This window comes from Ailuropoda melanoleuca, chromosome 13, assembly GCF_002007445.2.
Source record: "Ailuropoda melanoleuca isolate Jingjing chromosome 13, ASM200744v2, whole genome shotgun sequence".
Lineage (NCBI taxonomy): Eukaryota > Metazoa > Chordata > Mammalia > Carnivora > Ursidae > Ailuropoda > Ailuropoda melanoleuca.
In genome coordinates, this window is record NC_048230.1 from 55,551,071 (window position 1) to 55,559,046 (window position 7,976).

The 7,976-nt window shown below is 40.8% G+C and overlaps 1 long non-coding RNA gene across 1 annotated transcript in view; it reads right to left on the minus strand.

Moving 5' to 3' along the window:
• Nucleotides 1-6,166, minus strand: part of LOC117795711 — a 31,299-nt gene extending 25,133 nt beyond the window's left edge. Inside the window, exon 1 of the long non-coding RNA XR_004619844.1 lies at nt 5,997-6,166. This is a non-coding gene — a long non-coding RNA (uncharacterized LOC117795711). The remainder of the gene's footprint in view (nt 1-5,996) is intronic.
• Nucleotides 6,167-7,976: the final 1,810 nt, after the last annotated feature.

Sequence of the window (7,976 nt, forward strand, 5' to 3'; positions counted from 1 at the left end):
TTGCCCCAAAACATCTTTTGCCCTATTAAAATTTACATTTCAATGTATTCAATTCTCCCCCCAAGAGAATTGGCTTGGTTCCTGAAACTCTGCTCTAATTGTATATAATTTTTATAAATATAGTAATTAGGACTCACTAAGCCTTAGAGTTTAAATGGAATTGCATTTTTATGGGAACAGAAGAAATTGAAGGGAAGGGTGCTAGCGTCCTTGAATTCACAGACCTCACTCCTAATGGGAAACCGGCAGTTAGGACCTCAAAGATGCATCTAGAAACCACTGCCTTCTTGGTGGCCACTTGGGAGCAGGAAAATAACAAAAGAAAATCCTGTCCCCAGTCTCACCAACCTTACAAATCCAAACTCGGGCATCAGAGTCACATCTATCATACATAGCCAGAATCTTGGCTTCGGTCAAGAAAAAGGAGAATTCAAGAGCAAGCCAATTAGAGAAAAGGACAAAGATTTAGTAAGTATACAAGTAAGAAATGAGCCACTTCATAAACAAAGCAGTGGTCTCTCTTCCTAGGTAAGGAAGAGGACCCTCCTTTGCCTCTGACAAAGGGTTTTATAAATTTTTTTAAAATTAGCTAACCATCTAGAGAGGGGCTTAGTCTTTACTTTTGGGTTTAACATGTACATTGGGCGGTTAGTTTTTCCATTGTCTTAGGGGTGTGGTTACCCGTGGGCAGTGATTCTCGAGAACGTCCAGCCTACGTGGCTTTTGCTGTGGGAGGGAGTGGGGTCTTGTGATTTCCTATGAATTGGATCTTGTAACTCTTTTTATGACCTGCTGACTTTTAGATTAAGGGTCAGCCTAAAACTAAAATGGCTTTACTTCGGTCAATGTGTCTCCCTAGTCTCCCTTCCCTCCTGCTTCAATTACATTATATGAAATTCCAAACCAGAAACAGGGTGCTAAAATGTTCCACATCTTATCTGCACAGATGCATACATATGTAAAATCATCAAGCCATGCACTTCAATTTATATACTTCAAAAATACGAAAATATAGTTCTACTTTATATAAAGTTCTCTGATGCCCCACTGAGACTGGGAAAAGAGACCTATGTCACTCACACAAAGAAAAATTGTTTTTTCCTGAATACTGCTTATTAAGAACTAGAACTTTCAGGAGCTCAACCTGCTTTGTTCTGAAATCATCATATGCAAAATGTGCACTTTGTAAAGCAAATGAATTAGTTGGTGATTATTTACTTTGCAGAAGTGCTCACCAGGGGTGTTCTTTAACTGGCAGGCTCCCTTAGGTACATTTAAAAAATGGGATCTAAGTTGCCAAAAGGCTATGTCTTCACAAATGTTCATAAATGTTAATAGATGCATGAAGTGATGGTGATTTATAGCTTTGGGGGTTGGGGGGAAGGGGACGGAAGGATGGAATCCAGCGTTAATACTCTTGAGAAAGGCCAGGGCTCCTCAAAACAGTAGGAAATTACCTTCTGCAAATGTTCTTGGTATTGAGTGCTGTTTCACGTGGGTGGAGGGAAGCCCCCCCCAAAATGGAATGGGCTCAACAAGAAAAGAGGGCAATGGTATAAAGGCAGAATGTTTCCAACTGCGAGAGAAATAACTGACGTGGATTATCTCATCTCATCTTCACAACCGTGCTCTAAATATACGTTATTATCCTTATTTATAGATAAGGTAACTGAAGCAAAGAATGGCTAAGTCACCCAGCTAGCAGGTGGGATTGGAACTCAGGCCTGTCTGGCCCCTGCCTGGCTGCACACACATTCAGGATAGAGCAGAGCTTGAGTGGACAGGGCTTTCTTCTCCGCCCTGCCACCACATCCCTGCTCCCACTCCCCCACCCCAAGACTGTGAAGGTAGACAATCATCCAGCTTCCAGCCAGCCAGACTCTATCTCCAATTATATTCAATTACAATCGGAAGGCTATTCTTAGAGACTGAATATAGATGAGGACTGTAGTAACATCTCCTCCCCTCCCTGCCACCCTTTCTGTCCTTACTGAGGCTAAAACTCTAAGAGTATACCAATAATTAGGAGCTGGCCAACTTACTCTTAATCTTCCAGGTATGACCTTGGGCCCTGTCATCTGCTTTAGTCTTCCCTGCGTTTCCTGATGAACCTTGGAATGCTTCCCTTCCCTCCCACAGCCCACTATGCAATTACACAGCAGGGGGGGTTATGAAAGAGCTTCTTGAAAAAAGAAATACACCTAGAGATAATCCCTCTACCTTCTTTCCTCCAGTGCTCACACCACGTATTTTAAAAGTTGATTTTCTGGGGTTGCCAGGTGCTCCCTATAGTGGAGAAAGGTTGGAAACACAGAATAATTTAAGTCCCAAGTTAGAAGAGCCTCCAAAGCCATGGTGGCTTCCTGCCACACCTGACTCTCCCTAAGAAATCGAACCACAGACAGACAGGTTATGGATGGCCATAGATCTCATGCAGATGCCTACTTTACTGCCAGTGCTAGGAATCCAGAGTCCCATCTTCAACTGGGCACAGCTCTATGCCAACATGCTGACAGCTCAATGTTTAGAAAAAGACATTATTCCCCCTGCTCGCCCCTCTCCTCCCCCTCTTCCTCCTCTACAAACACCAACCAAAAGAAAGCCAGTGTAGCTATATTAACTTCAGACAAAGCTAACTTTAGAACAAAGACTGTTTCAGCGATCAAGAGGGGCATTACTTAGTGATAAACGCACCCATTCTCCAAGAAGACATAGCAATTATATATGTGTCTGTACCTAACAACAGAGCATCAAAATATATGAGGCAAAAAGTAATAGAACTGAGAGGAGAAACAGACAAATCCACAAATGTAGTTGGATGTCTTGACACTTCTTTTCTTGGTAATTATCGAACAAGTAGGCAGAAAATCAGTATTGATACAGATCTAAACAATACTACCAACCAACTAGACCTCACAAACATTTATAGAACATTCTACCCAACAACACAGAAACATATCCATCTGAACTGTGGATGGAACATTCACCAAGATACACCATCACCTGGTCCATAAAACAAAACTTTACAAATTTGAAAGAATAGCAATCATACAATTCATGTTCTTAGATCATTAAAAAAAAAATTAAACTAGCAACCACAAAGAGAAAGATATGTGGAAAATACCCAAACGTTTGAAAATTAAGCAACATGCTTTTAACTTACTCCTTGAAGCTCAAAGAGGAAATCTCAAGGGATATTTAAAAATATTGGTACTGAATGAAAATAAAAATAAAACATACCAACATTCGTGGAATGCAGCCAAAGCTGTGTTTAGATGGAAAGTTATTGCATTAAACACATATATTTAAAAGAAGAAAAATCTAAAATCAGTAACCAAAGCTTCCACCTTGAGAAACTAGAGTAAGAAGAGTAAATTAAACCCAAAGCAAGCAGAAGGAAAGAAACAATAAAGATTGAAGTAAAAATCAATTAAATTAAAAACAGAAAAGCAATAGAGAAAAATGACAAAACCAAAAGTTCGTTCTTTGAAAAGATCAACAGCATAGATAAACCAATAACAAAACTGACCAGAGAGAGAGAGAGAGAGAAAAGAAACAAGTCAGCACTATCTGAAATGAAAGAGGGAAATCACAACTGGAGCCACAGACATTAAAGAACAATAAGGAACTCTACGAACAACTCATGTTCATAAATTCAACAGCTTCGATGAAACAGAACAATTCCTTGAAGATTTAAACTACCAAACTCATTCAAGAAGAAATAGATACCGGAATTGTCCTATATCTATTAAAGAAATTGGATGTGTAGTTAAAAACCATCCAAGAAAGAAAGAAAAGAGAAAAGAAGAAGAGAGGAGTGGAGAAGGAGAAGGAGAAGGAGAAGGAGAAAGAGAAGAGAAGAGAAGAGAAGAGAAGAGAAGAGAAGAGAAGAGAAGAGAAGAGAAGAGAAGAGAAGAGAAAGAAGAGAAGAGAAGAGAAGAGGGAGGGAGGGAGGCACTCCAGACTCGGATGTTTTTACTGGCAAATTCTCCTACATTTAGAGAAATAATACCAATTCTGCACAATCTCCTCCAGTAAATAGAAGGGGTGAAAATATTTCCCAACTCATTTCATGAGATCAGGATTACTCTAATACCAAAACCAGACAAAGACATTACAAGAAAACAGGTGAAAAAAAATCCTCAGCAAAGTAGCAGCAAATGTAATCCAACAATCTAGAAAATGTAAAGTATGTAAGAAGGCTTTCATGACCAGTGGGGTTTATCTCAGGAATGCAGCTATTTCAACATTCAAAAACCCATTGAAAAATAATCAACTGATGTAATTCATTATATTAACAAACTAAATAAGAAAAAAAATATGATCATTGCAGAAAAGGCATTCAACAAAATTCCACATTCATTCATGATAAAAACTCTCAGCAAACGAGGAATAGAAGAAAACTTCCTTGGGACGCACCTGGCTGGGTGAGTAGAAGACCACGTGACTCTTTGATCTTGGGGTTGTGAGTTTAAGCTCCACATTGAGTGCAGAGAATACTTACAAAAATAAAATCTTTAAAAAAAACTTTTTTAATAAATAAGAAAGAAGAGACCTTCTTCAGCCCAGTAAAGGACACCTACAAAAATCCTGCAACTGATAAGGAAGAGAATGCTTTCCGCCTCAGACTGGGAACCAAGCAAGCGTTTCCTCTCCTATGGTTCCTATTAACCATCATGTTGGAAGATTGGACTGGTTGGAACCAGTCCAGTAAGACAAGGAGAAGAAAGAAAAGGCATACAGATTGGAAAATGTCCCTATTTATACCCAACATGATCATCTATGTAGAAAACCTGGTGAAATCCACACAAAACTCCTAGAATAAATGAGATCAACCAGTTTAATACGCAAAAGTAAAATACATTTTTATATGCCAGCAGTGAACAATTAGAACTTGAAATTCCAAAAACACTCTTTACAATAGATACTTAGACATGAATCTACCAAAATGTGTGAAGGCTCTGTATGATAAAAACTATAAAACACCAAGGAAAGAAATAAAAGATCTAAATAAGTGATCACAAATATATTGTGTTCATGGGTCAGAAGACTCAGTATCATTAAGACATTAACTACGAATTGACCTACAGACTCTGCAATCCAAATCAAAATCCCAGAAAACTCATGTTTAGGTATTGACAAGCTAATTCTAAAATTATATAAAAAGGCAAATAGCCTAGAACAACCAAAACAATTCTGAAAAAGGAGAACAAAGTGGGAAGAATCTCACTGCTTGGTTTCAAGACTTACCGTAAAGCTACAATAATTAGGATGATGTAGCACTGGTGACAGGATAGATACATAGATCAATGGAACGGGAGAGAGAGCCCAGAAATTGTTCCGCACAAATACAGCCAACTCATTTTTGACAAAGACATAAAAACGATTCAATGGAGAAAGGATAGTCTTTTCAGCAAGTTATGCTGGAACAACTGGACGTCCCTACTGAGCACTGGGTTAAGCGTTTTCCATGCATCATATTTTGTCTGTAGAATACACTTTGGAGTCAGAATTATTAGTATTTCAGGGGCGCCTGGGTGGTGCAGTCGTTAAGCGTCTGCCTTCGGCGCAGGGCGTGATCCCGGCGTTCTGGGATCGAGTCCCACATCGGGCTCTTCCGCTGGGAGCCTGCTTCTTCCTCTCCCACTCCCCCTGCTTGTGTTCCCTCTCTCGCTGGCTGTCTCTCTGTCACATAAATAAATAAAATCTAAAAAAAAAAGAATTATTAGTATTTCTGATGCTCACATATGCACACCGAAGGCACACGGTTAGTATGTGGTAGAGCCAGACTAATTAAAAAGTCTGGCAGCGAGACAGAATTCTAAACCACAGCAGCCAGATGGTCTCATGCAAGTTACTCAGTTTCAGAGAGACTCAGTTTCCCCATCTATAAAATGGGAATAGTAGTCTCAGCTCAAAGAGTTGATCCAAGACCTAAGTTAGAGAACCTGGACCACCCGGAGCATAGCAGGGGGTGCTAGAAGTGTTAGTCTCACCATCTCACCCCCTTAGTGACGGTCACCGGGCTGACCACCCAGTCTGCTGTCTGCTTGTGGCTGGCACCCGGCTTCTGGACAGCCTCGAAACCTCTTTTCGGTAAATAGTGGTGGCTTCCCCCATTCACTCCTACATCAGTCCACGGAGCTGCCTCATTCAGACAGGGGGCCTCGGTCCCTGGGCCTGAGGACCCAGAAATGCCCCAGGCTTGAATCATCCTCAACTCATGAAGGAATGACTCAAGTATGAAGCCAAGAGACCATTTCTCAAAATGACTCAGCACATCCTCCTGTCTTGAGGTCTTGCCTATGCCAACTGCATATTTGCCCATCCATTCCCTCATTCATTCATTTGCTAAATATATGTGTCCTTGCTCATTACTGTGTCTGCCATGTTCTCTGCGCTGGGGATACAGAAAACAGATCCCTTCCCTTCCCAGAGGAGCTATGGTCTAGAAGGATGTGTAATGGACATGTTTTCTAGATGTCCAACTCTTGTGGACCTTATTTCTCAACTTCAGGGGAATTACGGCCTTCCCTTGGCTGAAGCCAGCTCCTTATTCTCCCAGCATCCCTTGCACCCAGGGCAGAGTCATGTGACATAGGCTCCACCAATCAGACAGCGTTGTGTGATACTTCAATTCAGACGGGAACACCGGAAGACATAGACACCCAAAGAATCTCAGTCCAGGGAGGGCGTCTGGCTTTCAGGGCAGCAGGGGCTGTGGTATTCAGTGAAATTTTAGCTTTATTCCTGGCTGCATAGCCTCCAAGCTGATTCTGGTCTTCCTGGAGATACTGGGAACTATCTCAGCTCCTTTAATAAATTTTCTTTCTATTTAAATGTCTAGAGTGGATTCTGTCATTTGCAACGAAGAACTCAGAATGATAAGGGGAGAAAGACATAAAAACAATTAACTATAAAACAATAGGGGCTGTATGTAGGGGATATCAGGATATCCAGGGTCTGTGCTCTCAGCCACGAAAAGAATCATCTCCTATGAGGGTGGCATGCAGGGTAAATAAGGTAAACCCTTAGCTCTTAGCATGCGTCAGAATATACAGTATTCCCCCCTTTTCCACAGGGGGTACATTTCAGGACTCCTGGCGGACGCCTAAAACCACGATAACACCACACCCTACATGTACTATGTGTTTTCTTATACACATACCTATGATAAATTTAAGCTGTAAATTAGGCACAGTAAGAGATTAACAACAATAACTAATAGTAAAACAGAACAACTCTAACAATAGACTGTAATGAAGTGATGTGAATTCAGTCTCTCTCAAAATATCTTATTGTACTGTCCTTCCTGTGCTGATGTGAGGCCACACAATGCCTCTGTGATGAGAGGAAGCGAGGTGAATGACCTGGGCGCCGTGACGTAGCGTCAGGCTGTCATTTACCTCCTGAAACTACACCAGAAGGAGAATCACCTGCTTCCAGGCTATGGTTAACCTCAGGTAACCGAAATGAGGGGAAGTACTGTAGGTGAAGAAAACAATTCACTTACAAGTCTTGATAGGAGAACAGTCATGAGCACAGTTCTTGGAGTCACAGTTCTTAATCAAACTTGGGCTCTGCTACTATTCAGCTGTGTGATATCAGCTTAATTACTCAACCTCTCTGAGCCTTAGTTTTCTTTCTTTGAAATGCGGACAATAATACCCAACTCAGATGAGGTTTGTGATAACAGAATAACCTCCGTAAATACTTTTTAAGCATGGTGAAGACTTATTAAATGGAAGTTACAATCAGCATTGTCCTCAACCCAGACAGCAGTGCTGGGGGAAAGGGAGGAAAGGAATCTCAGAGGAGAGTACATTTAAGCTGGACATTAAAAAATCAGAACCACACAAGAACGTACCGTGCAACAAAGCACCTGTTGCACTGAATTATCTCAGAAAGGGACTGTTATATTGATGACACAGGATTAAATCTTACTTTAAAAATACAGTATGAATCCTGAAAACAAT